The sequence below is a fragment of the Equus caballus genome, chromosome X (genome assembly GCF_041296265.1).
Source record: "Equus caballus isolate H_3958 breed thoroughbred chromosome X, TB-T2T, whole genome shotgun sequence".
In the NCBI taxonomy this organism is placed as follows: domain Eukaryota; kingdom Metazoa; phylum Chordata; class Mammalia; order Perissodactyla; family Equidae; genus Equus; species Equus caballus.
Window position 1 is genome coordinate 1522057 of NC_091715.1, and position 18699 is coordinate 1540755.

Genomic DNA, 18699 nt, shown 5'->3' on the forward strand with positions numbered 1-18699 from the left:
TCACTGCTGTGTTTTTATCCAAAAGAATTGAGATCAGAGTCTTGAAGAGACGCCTGCACTCCCTGTTCACTGCAGCATTATTGACAAGAGGCGAGACAGGGAGACCACCAAACCGTCCACCCACAGATAAACAGACAAAAGAAAAATGTGGTCTATACATACAACGGGATATTTATTAGTCATCCATAAAAAAGAAGGAAATCCTGCAATATTCAACAACATGCATGAGCCTTGAGGGCATTGTGTTCAGAGAAAGAAGCCAGACCCAGAGGGACAAATAACATATGATTCCACTTACATGAGGTGCCTAAAATAGTCGAACTCCTAGAAATAGGGAGAAGAACAGTGGATTCTGGGGGCTGGGGGGACAGGGAAATGGAGAGTTGTAGTTTAACGGTAAAAACTTTCAGTTATGCAAGATGAGTAAGTTCTAGGGATCTGCTGTACAATGTAGTGCCCATGGTTAACAGTATGTACGGTGCACTTAACAATTGCTTGAGGGTACATCTCATGTTAAGTGTTAGAATATAGGTAGGTAGGTAGATGATAGATAGCTGTGATTGATAGATGATAGATAGGTAGATAGATATAGCTAGCTAGCTAGATGGATAGATAGATATGATTGATAGATGATAGATATGATTCACAGATGATACATAGATAATAAAGTCAGATGATAGATAGATAGATATTAGAGCTAGATGACAGATAGACAGATATGATTGATAGATGATAGACTGATCGATTGATAGATACGGTTAGATGATAGATACATAGATATATACCTACACACATATATAGATAAAACTAACTTCCAAACCAAAAGGAACAAAAAAGAAAAAAGGGAAAAAATAAATTCAAATGTCGGCCAAAAACAGAGAGAAAAGAATCACAGAAATGTAAAACAAATAGGAAGCATAAAATATAGAGGTAAAATGAATCTCAAGATATTTGCAATAGTAATAGGGATACTCATGAAAACACATAGACTGAACATAAAAACTAAAGCCAGCTATACACTGGTTCCAAGAGATACACCTCAACTTCAGATGACTGGAAGGTTGAACATAAAATAACAGACGGAGACGATCAGACAAATAATAACCAGAAGCTTTGAGGCCCTGGTTGGTGGAAGTCATTGGGTGGAGAAAGGTGTCATCCTGGCCCTTGACTTAGTCTGTTCAGGCTGCTATAACAAAACAATCATAAACTGTGTGGCTCATAAACAACAGACACTTACTTCTCCCAGTTCTGGAAGCTGCGAGTCGAAGGTCAAGGCACTGGCAGATTTGGCGTCTGTTAAGAACTCTTCCTGGTTTATTCTCACTGTGTCTCGCATGGTAGAAGGGGCGAGGGAGCTCTCTGGGGTCTCTGTTATAATCTCATTCATGCGGGCTCCATCCTCATGACTGAATCACCCCCCCAAAGGCCCCACCTCCTGACACCATCAACATTGGGGGTTAGGTCTCAACACATCAATTTTGGGGGGACACAAACTTTGAGCCTGTAACACCCCTCCAAGCCACCTCCATAAAGGCAGTATCAGGCCACCCAGGAGACTCTCATGAAATGCATTCAGTCCCATTCATGCCCCAGGACATTGAAATAGCCAGGTCTTATCCAGACACTGGTTCCAGAAGCCTGTCCAGATGCTGACATTTCCACAATGACATGGGTTATCTAACTTACTGATCCTATGTGGGACATTGCATTTGCTTTTCATAATGAGAATATTAAAATATGTTAACTCGACAGGACTTCACAGAGCATCCAGGAGAACCCCATCCGTTTAATACACCATTGAGGAATATCGATCGGGTGGAAGAATTCAGGGCTGTGTTCTGAAAATGAATGTATACTCTCTTCTTATTATAGAAAACTTGAAGCCATGGAATAAATTCTAGCTATTAAAGAATGTCTTCACATTTAAAAAAAAAAAAGCCTCAGTGCTATTTTTGGTGACATGATCTGTGTCTTATTCACAAAAAGTTATTTTGTGATAGTGGTTTTGACTGAGGCTTTTAAATTTAGATCACCTCATCAAAGAATAGGGTCTTTCATGTGGGGAAAATAAAGCAGGAAAATATTGAGTTAAAGAAATAGCCCTAGAGGCCAGCCCCATAGTGTAGTGGTTGAGTTTGCTTCACTCGGCTTTGGGGGCCTGAGGTTCGTGACCTGCACCACTCGTCAGCCATGCTAGGGTGGCATCCCACATACAAAATAGAGGAAGACTGGCACAGAGGTTAGCTCAGAGTGATTCTTCCTCACCAAAAAAATAAGAAGAAGAAATAGCTCTATAGTCCAGCAAAAATGCATTTTTAAACCATTTGGGTATTAACTGAATGTGACATGGAATATTTGAGCTCTCTGTCTTTCCATGGCCAACCCAGGTCAGTTCTTCAGAAATCCCTGCAATGAACTAAAATTGAGATAAGCCCAGAAAATGCTTGTTGTGCTTTTTTTTGTCTTGTCATACGTATGACTTTTTATGGGAAAAAATACTTAATACTTGGCTCTCATTGACTAGCTCTTCTGCAGAAAGTTACATAATCACCCTATCTGTAAGGAATTAAGAGAGCTGATCAGGCTTATAATCGACAGATGAATGGATAGATATTTAACCTACATAGATAGATAGATAGATAACAGATAGATAGATAGATAGATAGATAGACACATAGATACATAGAGAGATAGATACATAGAGAGAGATGATAGAATTAGAGAGAGAGATGTCTTCCTATAGCATGGAAAAATATCAAAATGCATTGGCAAATATCTCAACGAAAATGAAAAATGTTTACTTAATTTTCAAAAATATTTGCACTATTGTGAAACAATTCATAAAACCAACAATATTCTAGGATGTTTATCTGGTCCTTCTAACTTTTGTCATTTACTCTACATCAGGGTTTCTCAGTCTTAGCACTATTTGACATCTGGGCCAAATATTTCTCTGTGGTGGCCCATCCCATGCACCGTAGCATCTTGAGCAGCATCCCTGGTCTCCACTCACTAGATGCCAGTAGTATTCCATTCCCCCAGTGGTGACAACCAAAAAACATCTCCAGATATTGCCAAATGTCCCCTGGTGGGAGGTGGGGAGGAGTAGTGCCCCAAATGACAACCGTTGATGGTAGACCTAAAATCTCAATTTCTCAGCCATTGTCATCCAGCTCATCCTACTATGTGATGGTTAATTTTATATGTCAACTTGGCTGGACCACGGTGCCCAGTTATATGGTCAAACATTATTCTGGATATTTCTGTGAGGGTGGTTTTTGGTTAAGATTAACATGTAAATCGATAGACTTTGAGTAAAGCAGACTGCCCTCCATAATATGTGTGGGCCTCATCCAATTAGTCGAAGGCCTGGATAGAGCAAAGACTGACTTCCTCTGAAGAAAAGGGAATTCTGCAGCAAACGGCCTTTGGTCTTGAACTGCAAGTCTTTCTTGAGTCTCCAGCCTGCAGGCCTACTCATTAAATTTTGGATTCTCCAAGCTTCCACGATCATGTGAGTCAATTTCTTAAAATAAATCTTTCAATAGATGGATAGATGGATGGATGGTTGGTTGTATGAATGGATGGATAGATAAAAAGATAGATAGATAGATAGATAGATGGATGGATAGAGACATGGATGGATAGTTAATTACCTATGTATCCATATACATGTGTACACATCCTGTTGGTTCTGTGTTCTGGAGGAACCCTGACTTGTAAATATTGACTCTAAGAATCACCTAGGAGACATTCTCTTTTCCTTTGCCTCATCCAAGAATCCAGGATTTCACCCCACACTCATCTTCTTCCTCCAAGTCCCATTTCCTACAGTGTCCCTCTGGCCATCAAGAAAGTCCTCATGGGTCTGAATTCTCAGCAATGCTAAGGCAATCAATCAGGATGTTTCCTGGACTCTCATTTCATACTCACTTTCCTGTCTGGGTAACCCTGACTTGGAGTTTGAGTACCTTCTTGAGATATTTAATTCTTTCTAAACCATCATCTGTTTGCTGGGAAGTTCAGGAAGTTCAAAAAGTCTTCTCTTTCATTTTCTTGCAAAATCTGCATTGAGAAAGAATTGAGCTGGCAATTTTTTTTTTTTTTAATTGAGATGAAAAACACATAACATAAAAATAACCATTATAAAGGGAACTATTCAGGGGCATTTAGGAACATTGACAAAGTTACGCAACCACCATCCCTGTCTAGTTCCAGGACATTTTCATCTCCCTAAAACACCCCTTATACATAAGCAGTCACCCTCCATCCCCCTCCTCCAGCCCCTGGCAACCACTAATCCACTTTCCGTCTCCACAGATTTGCCTTCTGGACACTTCGTATCAATGGAGTCATGCACTGTGTGGTCCTCTGTGTCTGGCTTCTCTCACTGAGCATTATGTGGTTCATCCACATGGAAGCATATGTCAGAACTTCATTCTTTTGTGTTTGTTTCAACAGCTTTATTGGGAAAGACGTGCTGGCTGTGTTTTATCAGGAAAACCTATATGACTTCTGGAAAACCTATAAGTCCTATTGATCCATCTGTGGATCTATTATCTCCTTATAGCCTGATTTAATGTGGATGGTGAAAAGACTATCATTTTCCACTTGAGCTCTTTTTTCATTCACTCATTCATTCATTCATTCATTCACCCACTCACTGTAATTAAGAGAAACTAGGAGGCTCTCATCTGAGGAAACTCCTGATAATAAGTTGAGTTATACAAACCCATCCACTGTCTGCAGACTTGCCTTTGACCTGACACATAATCAACTATATGACTCCTGAAAACTTATAAAGTGGAGGGAAGCAGATCTAAGAACACTCTCCATGAAAGCTGACTGTGTGTTCCATCACACTGGGAAGTGGAACGTTGGAAGTTATACATGTTGGACTGTCATCATCTTACAACCTACTCTCAGCTCACGAAGTTAGAGAAAAACACAGATAATGTATTCTCCCAGTGGCTGCCTGATTGCCAAATGGTTTATTAGAACATGCAGAAAGAAGCTCAAAAACATGAGGGATTTCGGTAAGGATTTCAAGGTAGGTGCCTGGAATTGTGATATTATGATTTCACAGGATCTTGTGTAGACACAAAAGCATTAAGAGCAATGCGGAAAGAAACATCTTTTCAGTCTCTTTTCACTTTGATTTCATCATCTTACTTTGAAGAAAATGAACCAAGTTTCAATGAAAATGAGTATTTCCAGAAATAGGAGCCAAAGACAAAAATCTTTCTCTTCAGTGCTCCCTGTAAGATGAGCAGCAAGCGGAAAGCGAAGGAATCAGTAATTTCATTCTCTGCATTGCGTCCTCACGTATGCGTTAGGATGGTAGAGTCTCTTATGAAATCAACCCCTATGGTGAAAACACCCTAAGCAAAATTTCTGGAATATCAATGTTGTGACAAAAATCCAGTTACCCCGAGTTTTATTGGCGTTTCTCGTTTATTGAACGTTTATTTAGCGAAGGGCTCTTCACTTCCAGCTCTTGAGTTGGCTGCAGCAATGGCAAAGGCCTTGATGTGTTTATTTGTCTCCCTCCATATAAAACCTGAGGATAGCACTGACACTTGCCTAATGACATCATACGACCACTTCCCACTTCTTGATAACACACCTCACACCACCGTGCGGGAGAAGCACAGATTGCTGCTGCTTCTTCAGTTTCAGAGAATTTCTTTTTTTTTTTTTTTTTTAAGTTTATTTTATTGTGGTAAGAACCCTTAACAAGAAATCTACTCTCTTAACAAATTTTTAAATGTGCCATTCACTAGTCTTGACTATAGGCACGAGGTTGAAGGGCAGATCTCTAGAACTCGTTCATCTCCCTAATTTTCCAAAGGGTCGGGGCTTGGAAAGCTGACTAAAAGGGCACCAGAGATCATGTCCTTTAGGGCATATCTGCCGTGCTTTCCACGTCAGTGAATAACCTAACAGAAATCCAAATATCCCATCAGACAGCAATCACCCAGCAGTATTACTTCTGCATTGGCCATCACTACATTCTTCAGATATATTTGTAGGGAGAGAAGACAATATTTTATTACCTACATTTTAAAGAGAAAGGACAAAGCAGTGGTTTGCCCACCAGGGGACCCTCAGCAATGTCTGGAGACATATTTGGTTGTCAAAATGCATGTGCAGGGGGTGCTCCTGGCATCTGGTGGGTGGAGGCCAAAGGATGCTGCTCAACACCCTGCAGGGCACAGGAAAGCCCCACAACAAAGAGTCTTCTGGTCCAAAACGCCAATAGCATCAAGATTGAGAAACTCTGAACTAGAGAATACACAGAAATAACCGGAGCGTGATGTTACAGGCAAAGGATGTTAACAGAACTGCCAGCTTGGAAATTCCTTTTATTTTCTAAAGTGGATGTTGTGCTCAGAAAGACAGCTCAGGTTTCCCAGCAAAATGCATTTGAATTCTGGAGAATTGAAAGTGGGAGATGAATGCCCAAAGGAAATGAAAACAGGATCTCAAGGAGATATCTGCACCCCCATGTTCATTGCGGCGTTATTCACAGTAGCCAAGACATGGAAACAACCTAAGCGCCTGTCACGGATGAATGGATAAAGAGGATGTGGTATATATATATATATATATACCATGGACTATTATTCAGCCATAAAAAAGAAGAATCCTGCCATTTGTGACAACAGGGAAAGACCTTGAGGACATTGTGTTAAGTGAGATGTCAGACACAGAAAGACAAATACTGTATGCTCTCACTTACAGGTGGAACCTAAAAAAAGGTGACCTCGTAAAAACAGAGAGTAGAATGGTGGTTACCAGCTGGGGTTGGGAGAATAACAGAGATGTTGTTTAAGGTATAAGCTTGCAAGACATGAATTAAAAAGCCCTGGAGATCTAGTACGCATTATGGTGATTACCAAAAACTATAATGTATTATTGCCATCAAACTTGCTAAGAAACCAGATCTTCATTACTCCCACCACAAGAAAGACATGATAATTACACGACATGATAGAGGAGCTAGCTCATGCTACGGGGCAATCATACTGCAACAAACAAATGTATCAAATCAACAAGTGTCACACCTTAAACATACACAATGTTGCATGCGGAGTGGGCCACTCTGTGGGTATGGGAATGAAAGCTATCTCACCATAGCCAGGTCACCCACCTAGAATGCTAGGGAAGTTGAGGCACAGTGCACGCCAGGTAGCATGTTCCTTCTTAGAGAACACCGAGGAAGTTGTGACAAGGCAAATTTGATCATGCCGGGTCCCTCAGCCCCAGGTGGGTCCCCAGTCACGTTCTGCAAGAAAGCTGGAACTTCTCACCAGGACCTCTTCTGTCTGTCTCGTTAGCCACAGCCTGGCACCTGCCGTTGATCCCAGCCCTCGGGACTGTGGAGGGTCAGGTCGTCTCCTAGCTTTGCACTGCCTATGACCTGCCTCAGGTCCTCACCCCTCCTAGCTGGCCTTAGATCAACTGGCCAAAAGCCAATGCACCAGAGGATTGATTCCTAGAAATGATGCATTTTACTGGCTTCCCAAAAACATGTTTGTAAGGAGTCCCTGGGAAGCCAAGGCTGGTGGCTGGGCCCTGAGATGACTCCCCTCACTGTCTGTCTCTCCCTGGCGGAGGGTCCCTTCTCTCTGCCCCAGCCCGCTCCTCTCCAGCAGCTGAGAGCTGGGCACACACAAATCAGATATTCCTTCGAAAACTATCAGGAGGACAAAATAAAAACCGGTCAAGGAATAGTTACTCGAAATCTTCAAAAGATGCTTAAACCATCCAATGCAATATGAATTGGCATATATTCTATGAACAGTAAAAATGGTCACCTAAATATTTGCTTAAATCTTTCAAAGCTGTTAAAATCAACTTTCTATCATCTACCTACCTATCCATCTATCTATCTACCTATCTATCTATTTATAACATTTTTTATCAATCATCTTTTACCTCTATCATCTATGTTTCTATCATATACTCATCTATCAACTATATTTCTATCATCTATATCTATCTCTCTATCATCACCTATCTATGTTTGTATCATCTATCTACCTACTTTTCTATCATCTATCTATCTCTCTAGCTATTAACTATCCCCTACGTATCTATATCTACTTATCTACTATTTATCTAACCTAGCCAATCTCTCTCTATTATATGATATGATCCATCTATTCTATCTATTCATATCTATTTATTATTATATTACATATACCGATAAATACACAGATAGGGAAATAGAGAGAGAGATAGGCAATTTGTAAAATGTACAAGTATTTAGGGGCTGGCCCGGTGGCACAGCAGTTAAGTTCACACGTTCTGCTTCTCGGTGGCCTGGTTCACCAGTTTGGATCTCGGGTGCAGACATGGCACTGCCTGGCAAAAGCCATGCTGTGGCAGGCGTCCCACATATAAAGTAGAGGAAGATGGGCACGGATGTTAGCTCAGGGCCAGTCTTCCTCAGCAAAAAGAGGAGGATTGGTAGTAGTTAGCTCAGGGCTAATCCTCCTCAAAACAAACAAACAAACAAAAAAAAAACGAACAAGTATTTACAATGAAACAGTTTTAGGGAAGTGAAGTGAGTAACTCAGTAAATGCAGAAATTGCTCTTTCAAGAATTAATATTCAGTCATTGGCCTGATTCCCTTTTATTCACTCTTCACACCTTCACGTTGCTGGGGGCCATTTCTGGGGCAGCCCCCCTGGCTTCCTCCGCTGGCCTCTCCATCCCCAACACCACTCCCCCAGCCCCCTCCCCCTATCTCCCTAGCAACCTCAGGTTCCGTCACTCATCATGTCCACTCTGCTTGTTGGTCATCTGTCCATCTCCCCACCACAGACACACAGCACAAGCATCTACAGACTCAAATGTCCCATTCTTGACCCAGCGCTGACAAGTGGTACCACTCGATAAACATCTAAGTAAATTAACGGACTACTTCTTTCTTTTTATAATAGCCACCGAAGGAATCCTAAATTAAGATGGTGATCTTTCACTCCTAAAATCCCATAAACAGCAGGTGGGGAGTTTATTTCCAGCTCCAGAAAAAGGCCGAAAGGAGATGGTGAAAAGCAGTCCATTCCTGAAAATCCCTTTGGTGTGACGTGCAATAAAACAGCAGTCCGGGAGAGTTTTCAGCCAGACTTTCCCCAACCACGATTCCAATGCATCTGGTTCCATTTCACGGCAAGGGGAGGTAAGCATGTTTCACTATAATGATTCAAGGCACACAGATGCATAGATTGGGGTGCTTTGGGGGAATTTTGTTGATATTTGTTGGTGGTGTGGGGCTACAATTTCATGGCTCTGATCCAGCAGCTCTCTGGACTGACGTATAAAGAAAGTGGTGTACGTAAACTTACTTTCACCTCCCAGACGGTGTTCTCCTTAATTTGTTCCATTTGTGCTTTCTGATTGGAAGTGACATGAATTAATTTTCCTAAAAAATCATCACCAGATTTCAATTTTATACATCTTTTAAATATCTCCCTATGCCGGGAAAAAAAGGTTTAAAGATATCATTTAGATTATTTATATATTTTTGAAATGTTTTAATGAAGTTACATAGGATAATATGATTGTAAGGAAAATCAATGTGTCATGTAAAACTGAATCTTATGCAGATTGAAGAAGAAAAAAAAAAGCAGGGACATTTTGTGCAATGCCAGGGCGTCAAAATCTGATTTTCTCCTAAAAGAAAGAAGGCTCAGGAAATTCTTTTTTCCAAGTTTAGAAACCATTCAAACTTCATGAGTTTGCTGTTTTGATCATAATTTAAATGCCTTCCAGATTTATACCCTCAGAAAAAAAATACGGCTTCATGCTTTTAGCAAAGAAAGATCAAAATAGTATATTAAACACTCTTAGAAGACTTCTTGTACATATAAAAAACATTCAGTTAGTTAATGAAATAAATCAGAAACAGATAGAGGGGTTGTCCCTTAGATTTAAACGTTTAAGCGTTTAAGCACTCCGAAGATGAAGGATAAAAACTAGAAGAACAATGAAGAAATATCAATTGCCCAAAGAGAAACATTTAAAAAAATCTCCATTATGGTTCAGACTCGCCACTCCCAACAGAAGTTAGAGTGTTACACGCAAACAAATCACATTGTGTCTTCATTCTTCCCACAATGTGGACTCTTAACCTTGTACATTTTCAGTGCTTTGTTGGAAAATCCAAGGAAGGGGTAATGGTTGAGTAATCACCATGGACTAACAGCAAAGCCATTATATCATATTCAAGCCAAGTAATAAACAAATGAAATCTTGTCTAGAACAAATAAATTCCTTTCACTGTGTCCAACTTCACTTATTCTAAGGGAATTCCCTTCAGAAACCCAAGCTGACCTTGGCCCAGGTCCACGCCTTAGCCAATTAGGAGGAATATGCCCTCCCAGGAATGTACTGCAGCTAAAGCTTCTACCACTCACTGCCCACAGGCTCCCCACTGCTCTCAGGTCACTTCTAGCCTCACAGAACTTGTGGTGGACTTCTCCTTTGTGTCAGAATTCATTATAAACATGGGCACAAGAGCTTCCAGATTTCCATGAAATAAGCTGTAAGTGAAGGAACTATTTCAGTCATCCCTGCTGTGTAACAAACAACCCTGATAATTAGTAAATAACAACCACCACCATTTTATTTGCGCATGCTTCCATGGGTCAGGAATTTAGACTGGGCTCAACTGGATGGCCCTTCCGTTGGTCTTGCATAGGGTCTGTCATGGGGCAGCAGTCCTCTGGAAGTTTAACCAAGGATGGATGGACGAGCCAAGCTGGAGCCCACTCACATGCCTGTCCATTGGGGCTGGTGTCAACTGGACCTCTCTCATGACTGCTCATCTCAAGGAAGCTACCCTGGCTTCTTCACATGGTGGTCTCAGGGCTCTAGACTGACGGACAGGACCACCTGGTAGGCAAGTGAGTGACTCTGCTTTAGACCATCCAGACCATCCAGATGATGGCAGCTGCATAAGTGACCCCAGACAAGACCAACAGGAGGACATCCCAGGAGAGCCCAGCGCAAGTTGCTGATTCATAGAATTATGAGCAAATTCACTGTTTGTTATGTGGAAGCATAAATCTTAGAGTTGCTTTTATATGGAACAATAGAGAACTGACCCAGAATCTGCCTTCTAGAAGAGGAGGCTATTGCTATAATAAATGCTTAAAACATACCGTATTGACTTCAAAACCCATTGGTGAACAGAGGTTGGAAAAATAGTAAAGAAATTGCTGCTGGAAGCTAGAAAAAGAATGGTCACCAGTGGGATGTTGTGGTGAAAAACCAAAACTGTAGCCTGCAGTAACTTGGTAGACAAAGCTGTGGCTAATAATCTTGGCTTTGGAGAAGGGGGCGTTTTTCAACTTGGCTGTTATTGACATTTGGGGTCAGAAAATTCTCTATTAAAGGGGCTGGCATGTGCACTGGAGAATTTTTTTGCAGCATTCTCAGCTTCTGTCGAGTGGACTGAAGCCAGCCTGGATGGCTGTCCCACAGAGCCATGAGTGTATAACATTTATGTTGTTTTAACCGATTCATTCTATGGCAAAACATGACTGAAACCTCTCACATTGTTACAGAAAGAGAATCTGTGGATGTCCTTTATCCTGCTGCAATCAAGAGCTTTGGTTCATTCCATTAATGTCTTCGGTGCATCCCATGGGAGAAAGATGACATTTGACAAGCTGAGTTGATTTTGACAGCAATTCTGAGACAGATACCACCTTTATATGAGCAAATGGGTGCTCAGAGAATTTAAGGAACTGGACCGCAGTCATCAATGTAGGAAGCTATATTACTTCCTTAGGGCTGCCATAACAAATTACCACAAATTTGGTGACTTTAAACAACACACACTTATTCTCTTGCGATTCTGGCGGTCAGAAGTCCAAGATAGATCTCACTGGGCAAAAATCAAGGCGTGGGCAGGGCTGTTCCTTTTGCTGGCTCCAGGGGAGAATCTGTTTTGTTGCCTTTCCCAACTTCTGGAGGCCCTGTGTTCCTTGGCTCATGGGCCCTTCCTCCATCTTCGAAGCCAGCAACGGTGGGTTGAGTCCTTCTCACATCTTATCACTCAGTCTCCTCTTCTGCCTCCCTCTTCCACTTTTAAGAACCCTTGTGATGGCATTGGGCCCACCTGGATAATCCAGGATTGTCTCCCTATTTTAAGGCTCAGTTGATTAGCAACCTTAATTCCATCTGTAACTTTAACTCCCTTCCACCCTACAACCAAATCTATTCAGAGGTTCTGGGGATTAAGATGTGGCCATCTCTGGTGGGGGACCATCATTCCACCTACCACAAAAGCAAGGCACTAAAAACATAACCCGTCTTGTCTAACTCAAAGGCAGACCGTGAGCTGTGCTATTTATTGCCAGGCACTGCCAGAGGCATGGATAGAGGTCAGAGAAGAGCTGGGAGAAGCAATTGTGCACATCTGTTCCCAGCTCCCTGTACCATGACCTCAAACTGCTGTCTTGGAGTTGGCCATGGTGGAGGGAGTGTTTATACCAGGGAAAGGGGCAGATCCTATCAATCTTGGGTCCCTAGCACCCATGAGAGGGGGTACTAACATTTATCAGCATGCCACTGGATATGATAAAGAACAGGAAAGCAATACAGTGTTACGGGGGAAAGGTTTTATCAGAAAAGCAGGAATTGCTAAAAAAAAAAAAAAAAAAACCCTCAAGGGAGGCTGCCAGCACTGCCTATGAAGGCCTTGTGGAAGATGTCACACTTAACTGGAGAGCTGAAGGAGGGGAAGGAGTCAGACAGGGGAGGGGTGTGTTGAGAGAGGAGATAAGAACACGGCGGCACATTTGCAGAACTCTTATAGGTTCGTAGATTGACAGAAGCGGCTATGAGAAGATGGGCTACATCAGGCCTCTTTAGGAATTTGAGGTTAATGAGCTAAAAGTTTGAATTTTCATCATGGTGACCTGAGTGTACATATTTAATAAAAACTTTTAACTCCATTGTAGACCAAGTGTCCTGTGAAAAGAAGGGAAAGAAAAACCCAAGGCCGTTGACTAAGTCTTGCAGTTTTTCCACTAAAATTTGGACAGCTCTGATTAGATCAACTTGCCTAAACTCACAATCGTCATGAACACTAAAGCAATATAGTTCCCCAGGAAGAATCAGATTTTGCTCGAGACATATACACACACCTATATATTCTAGTCTAGATTTTGGTCTACATTTCAGTAAATCTTTTCTGGACCCTGAGATTCATTATGCCACAAAAAAGGGAGCAAATCTCATAAATTCGCCCAACACAAAACCCACATGGCTCTTGAAAGAGAAAGGAGAAGGAATATTTGTATTTTGTCAATATAAAGGGGGATTTCTTTCTAGGAGGCTAGTCAGAGGCTGTCAAGGAGGGAGCCTCCACGTGGCAGAGGGAAAATCTTCAGGGAGGAATCTCTGGCTGCCCCACACCATATTCCATGTCGTGCTCATGCATCAAGAGGACGTGTGTGTGTTTTATGGATTAGGTCATCCCTCTACAGAGTTTAACACACATTTTTGGCCATAAACAGGTTCCCCATAAGCTTCAACCATTAGAATGTGAATTTCTGCAGTGGAAGCAAATTTTTAAAAGGGAAATGCAAGAGGATGCTCCATCTGGGTACCACGTGTCTAGAAGAATGACTATTCCTAGATATGGGTTATGTCATCAATGGCTTCAGCGGGTGTAACTTTCAGTGTTGCACTGTTACTTGTGTATACGTGGCATTCACAGTCTAGTGGAGAAAGAAGGCAGAGTGGGAACTAGACGCTGGCGGGTGATATCAGAGACATATATAATGGGAACTGGAGAGATGGTTTCCTGGGAGGGGAACCCAAGAAATATCTTGGAGGAACACTCATTTATGCCTGGTGTTGAAAAACAGGCTTTCTTTGTACACAAAGACATAGAGAATCAACAGGATGGGTAAATTCATGTTGTAAATGACGCAAGGCAGAGGCAGGTACACAGAAAAGCAAATTGTTTAATTTAGGTGTTATGGAGGGTAGGTTACTGTGAGCTTCTGAAAGATCGATGTCTAATACGCTTTTAATATTAATTCTCCAATGGATGTTAACATATTGTGGGTGGGTTTTTTTCTTTGTTTTGTTTGACCCCTATTGAGATCGTCTTTGATGATTTAGACATCATTTGAAGGAGGTACGAGGTTACAGCACATTCAAGTCCACATAAAAGTTTTGCGTTAGCACCATCATTACGCCACTGCGATGTTCCAAGCATTTTAGGACTCGTGCACATACTCCTGGACAGAATTAAGGAAAGATGACTTGGCCCATGATTCTCCCCAGTCCTATTGTTCTGTAAAGGTATGCAAATATATTCAACTCTGTTTACGGCAAACCAAATTTCAAAGGAGGTATTCACAACTCGAGCTCATACCGCTTTTAGTGAAAGTTGCTATCAGACCTTGCAAGAGGCTTGGCCACGTGGTTGCTGAACGGCCTTCCACTTCCGTGGGACCAGGAGTCCATGCATGCATGGCAAAAACGCAGGCTGCTCTTCTCCTGTCCGATGCTGCGTGCTTGGAATGGTGAGGAAACGGCAGTGTGCGTTCTCTGTGAGCTGAGAAAAACACATGTGGTTGTGCGTTCTGATTTCCCCCAGCTTTAATGTAATGGCTCTCATATGTTAGTACCTCAACCATTCGAGCTGAAGGGTTTAGCACATCATATATGAAAACCGGGCAATAAAATAAAATGAGAGATCATGCTAAAGGAACAATGGTATTCCAGACAAATCTCCTTCTTCTACCTATATAAAACCCTGTCCTAGTCCGTTATTTCTTTGGAAACCCATTCCCTACATATTCGTTTGTGTAGAGGGATCATGTTACAATCAGCCCCAAAGGCTCTTTATGGATGAGATGAGCAAAAGGCCAATTAATTTTGCCCCTTTAAATACAGTTTTAATATTTAAAATACTGAATATTTAAAAGTCTTCCCCAAGTGCTACCTTCTTGAAAGAAGTGAGAAATGCACAGCGATTGTAAACGCATGAACACCGTCCATCCGTAAAACCAGCATCACTGATAATGGGTTTATTACAAACTGCCTCTTGAAATGTTTTGGTGAATTTTACTTTTCGTACAGACAGTATCTAGCAATGCACGTTTCTCTCTGTAGACGGGAATCCACATTTTCCAGAGCAGGGGATCGATTTGAGTTCTCTGTGTGATCTGCAGCCTCCTGCAGCATTGGATAAAGTCTCCTGTGGGCTCCACGCCCTGGTGTTGCAGCTGACGGGGAAACAGATGGTGTGACTCAAGTCCTCCTTAGGAAAAAACAATAGCTGCAAACATCACAAAGCAAAGTCAGGGGAATATTTGAAATCAGTGTCAGATACTGGGTCTTTCTATCTCCCTTCCCAAGACTAGTTTATAATATGTCAGCATGATGCCTTTTTCTGGACGAACCACACCCAGGATTTCCAAATTGAAGACGATGGCCCACTCGTTTGCAAGGGACAGCTGTGTGCGGCTAAAGCCATCCACCACATTTACATGGGTGTAAGCATTTTATTGGGGATTCATCCAGGCAGCTGGTTTTCTCAAGGTTAGAGGCCAGTCTTTATTTTAAGGTCCCAGCCCACGGAGGTCACTGAATGCAACACTCAAAATTACATTCATATTAGATCGGTTTGGAAGAAAGAAGAATACTCTTGCAAAAAAATTTTTTTGGTTTTACTCTCTCTTCAGCAAATTATCTTTTTTGAAGTCATTTCCTCCCTTGTTTTCATTAGCATCAGCAACTTTTTACCCAGAAGGATCTCATCAAAAACATGCCTTATTTCCTCTTGAGTACTAGGGTCAAGTGGAGTATATACTCATTTGTTTTGTCTGTTACTTTTTAAGAAAACTGCCTTTCTAAGTTGAATTAAGAGACAAGTAAAAATTGAGTCTTACCATATCTTGGGCACAGTGTGGAATAAACGTAAGAATAGAAATTCAGATGATTTCTAATATATATAGGGAGACATTCATAAATTATCGACCACCTTCTAGGTAAAATTTTAGGAAGCCCGAGATTGGGTATACAAGTCCACAGATCCCCAAAGGAGTGCACTGGGCAGAATGCAACAACTTTCCTAAAGTGCCCAAGAATTTACAGCATTCAGAATTTGGCAGATCAAAATAAAATGGAGGTGGTATGGGGAAGTTGAGAGGGAGGACCAAGCATGGGGTGACCACTCAGACACCCAAAGGTTGGAACAGTGGTACAGTAGTCCCCTTGGATCCATGAGGGTTACGTTCCAAGGCCCCCAGTGGATGGCTGAAACCACAGATGGTACCAAACCCTATATATATTACGTTTTTTTCTATACTTACATACCTATGATAACGTTTAATTTATAAATTAGGCACAGTAAGACATTAACAACAATAACTTCTTTTTTGTATATCCGAATTGCCAGCATCACTCCTCTTGCATTTTGGGGTCATTATTAAGTAAAATGCAGGTGACTTGAACACAAGCACTGCAATACCACGACAGTCAATTTGACAACCAAAATGGCTACTAAGTGACAGACAGGCAGGTAGCATCTACAGAAAGGATCCGTAGGTTCACGTCCATGGCCACACAGAGCAGGGCGACGAGATTTCATCATGCTACTCAGAACGGCTCACAATTTAAAACTTATGACTTGTTTATTTCTGGAATTTTCCATTTAATATTTTTGGACGGTGGTTGACTGAAGGTAACCGAAACCCTGGAAAGTGAAACCATGATTAAAGAAGGACTACTGTGTATAGTTTCTCAGTGAAGGCAACACCAGCTAAGCGTCCTTTTCAACCAATTCTCTAAACGCAGAAAAAAAGACACTGCCTATGCAACAGAGGGGGTTAGGACTACTGAAGAAAGGAAATGGCTGTTTGTGAAAGACATCACTCCCCAAAGCCTGAGAAATATCCTGAAATCAGGATGGAGTGCGTGGACAGGAACACCCAGATTGATGCAGGTGAACGTTCTTTGGACATGACACATCTCAGATCACGCCCTACCGAATATCAAGTCCGAGAAGCAGCAAACAAACTCAGGGAATGCAGAGCTCAGAGGAAAAGTTCAGTGCAGTGCAATGGTTAGAGCTTTGCCATTGTTGTTTTGTTTTAATATAGAGAAGAAATCCAGCTCACTCATAGAGGAGGAATCATCCAAGAAAAGCCTAGCCAATCAAAAGAAATCACAGAAGAAACAGCCGAAGAAAACTTTTCTGAGCTGATAGAACACCTGAGTCAACAGAGGAAAGAAGCCCACTGAATTTAAAGAAAGAACAAATAATCTATTAATTCTGAACCTTGATTTAAATGACAAAAACAAGCATGATGGAAAGGCAATTGATGCAACATATTTGAAATTACAAAATAACAAGCAAAGCTTAATATGCAAGGTTGTCTTGGTAAAAGCTGGATGGTGCATGGGAATGGCTGAAGGTCTGCATGCTCGAATGCCTGCTCGGGCCAGCAGGTAAGTTGGTGCCCGAGGCAGGTTGGCGTATGGAGCTGCAGGTGTGAATGTTAAGACCGAGAGTTGCCTGCTAAGTCACATGAAATGGGTTTCAACCCAGAGTTCTTGTGCTGGGATGCTGGCTGGAGGTGCCATATTTTTTGACAATATAATTATAATTTATAACATAATAATGATATATAATTATATTTATAATTTATAATTATAATTTCTAGAATCCAAATATTTTTATTCAATTAAAAATTAAGTACCACATGATAGCCTGGGAAGTCCTGATTCACCCACACACTATGGGTTGTAATCCCTAACTCTACTTGTCTCTCTTGAGCCCCACGAAGGCGGCAGATGCTCAGTCCCCTTCCCCAACCCCATTCCTCAACTTGCCTTTTTTCTTCTGTTCCCTGTGCGTCATATACTCTCTCTTTTTGGTTTCTTCCATTCGGATCCCCGTCTACCACCAGCACTCATAAGCCCAGGGCCAGCAGAGTGAGGAGGGAAGGGAAGAAAGATATGTCTAAGATTTGTATCCCAGCGTCTACGTTTGGAAATGCATATGAAAGGTGCAAACATACTTTGCCCAGCAAGTAAACGAATTTGGGAGCTGTTACCCGGCAATGTGAGATGGCAACAGACCTGGAAATGGAAGAGGGTAAACGGGAAAAAGCCCTAATAGGGACACAAGGAACCCCTCAGTGTTCCAGGTCTTAAGGAGGAAGAGCCAGGGAGAGATTCCTCATGGTGCTAAGGGATTTTACAGTGAGTCTAATGTTCAAGGTTGACTTGTCCTCTCTACTCTCACTGTGCCAGTAACAAACCTGTGATGTCTGTAGCACACACAGCTTCGACGGGGAAGTAATAAAGACTAAGAAGAAGAAAGATGAAGCTGGGGTTCTGTGCACAGATAATATGAAGCAGGAAGGACAGAGTGGTGGAGCCAAGAGCAGAGATTTGGGGAAGACGGGTCTTGGAGCATATAAGTGCCACCACCGCCAACCTGCACCTCCAGAAATCCTCAGAAATATTGGGAAGGACATGAAGAGCCCTGGTTGTAATGGAAATACTGAAGTTATTTTATTTGGATTCAAAGGGAAAGATGATCTCAAATGTTTGGAGTGCTGGAAGCACTCAGACAACGCTTCCCAGCGCCTATCTGATGAAGTCCCTTCTTGGGCTCTGCAGATGGCTTAAATACGATCCCAAGAATT

The 18699-nt window shown here is 41.8% G+C and overlaps 1 protein-coding gene across 8 annotated transcripts in view; it reads right to left on the reverse strand.

Annotated features, from left to right (window-relative positions):
• The window catches only part of PRKX (protein kinase X-linked), a 166532-nt gene that overhangs the window by 37673 nt on the left and 110160 nt on the right, over nt 1–18699 (reverse strand). The window contains exon 9 of one of the 8 annotated variants that reach the window (XM_070257808.1): nt 13976–15320. The exons of 6 other annotated variants lie outside the window; for them this stretch is intronic. The gene's annotated coding sequence lies outside the window, so the exon portion shown is untranslated. Of the gene's footprint in view, nt 1–13975; nt 15321–18699 lie in introns of those variants that run through there. One more of the 8 variants, XR_002805451.2, reaches the window with a different exon arrangement.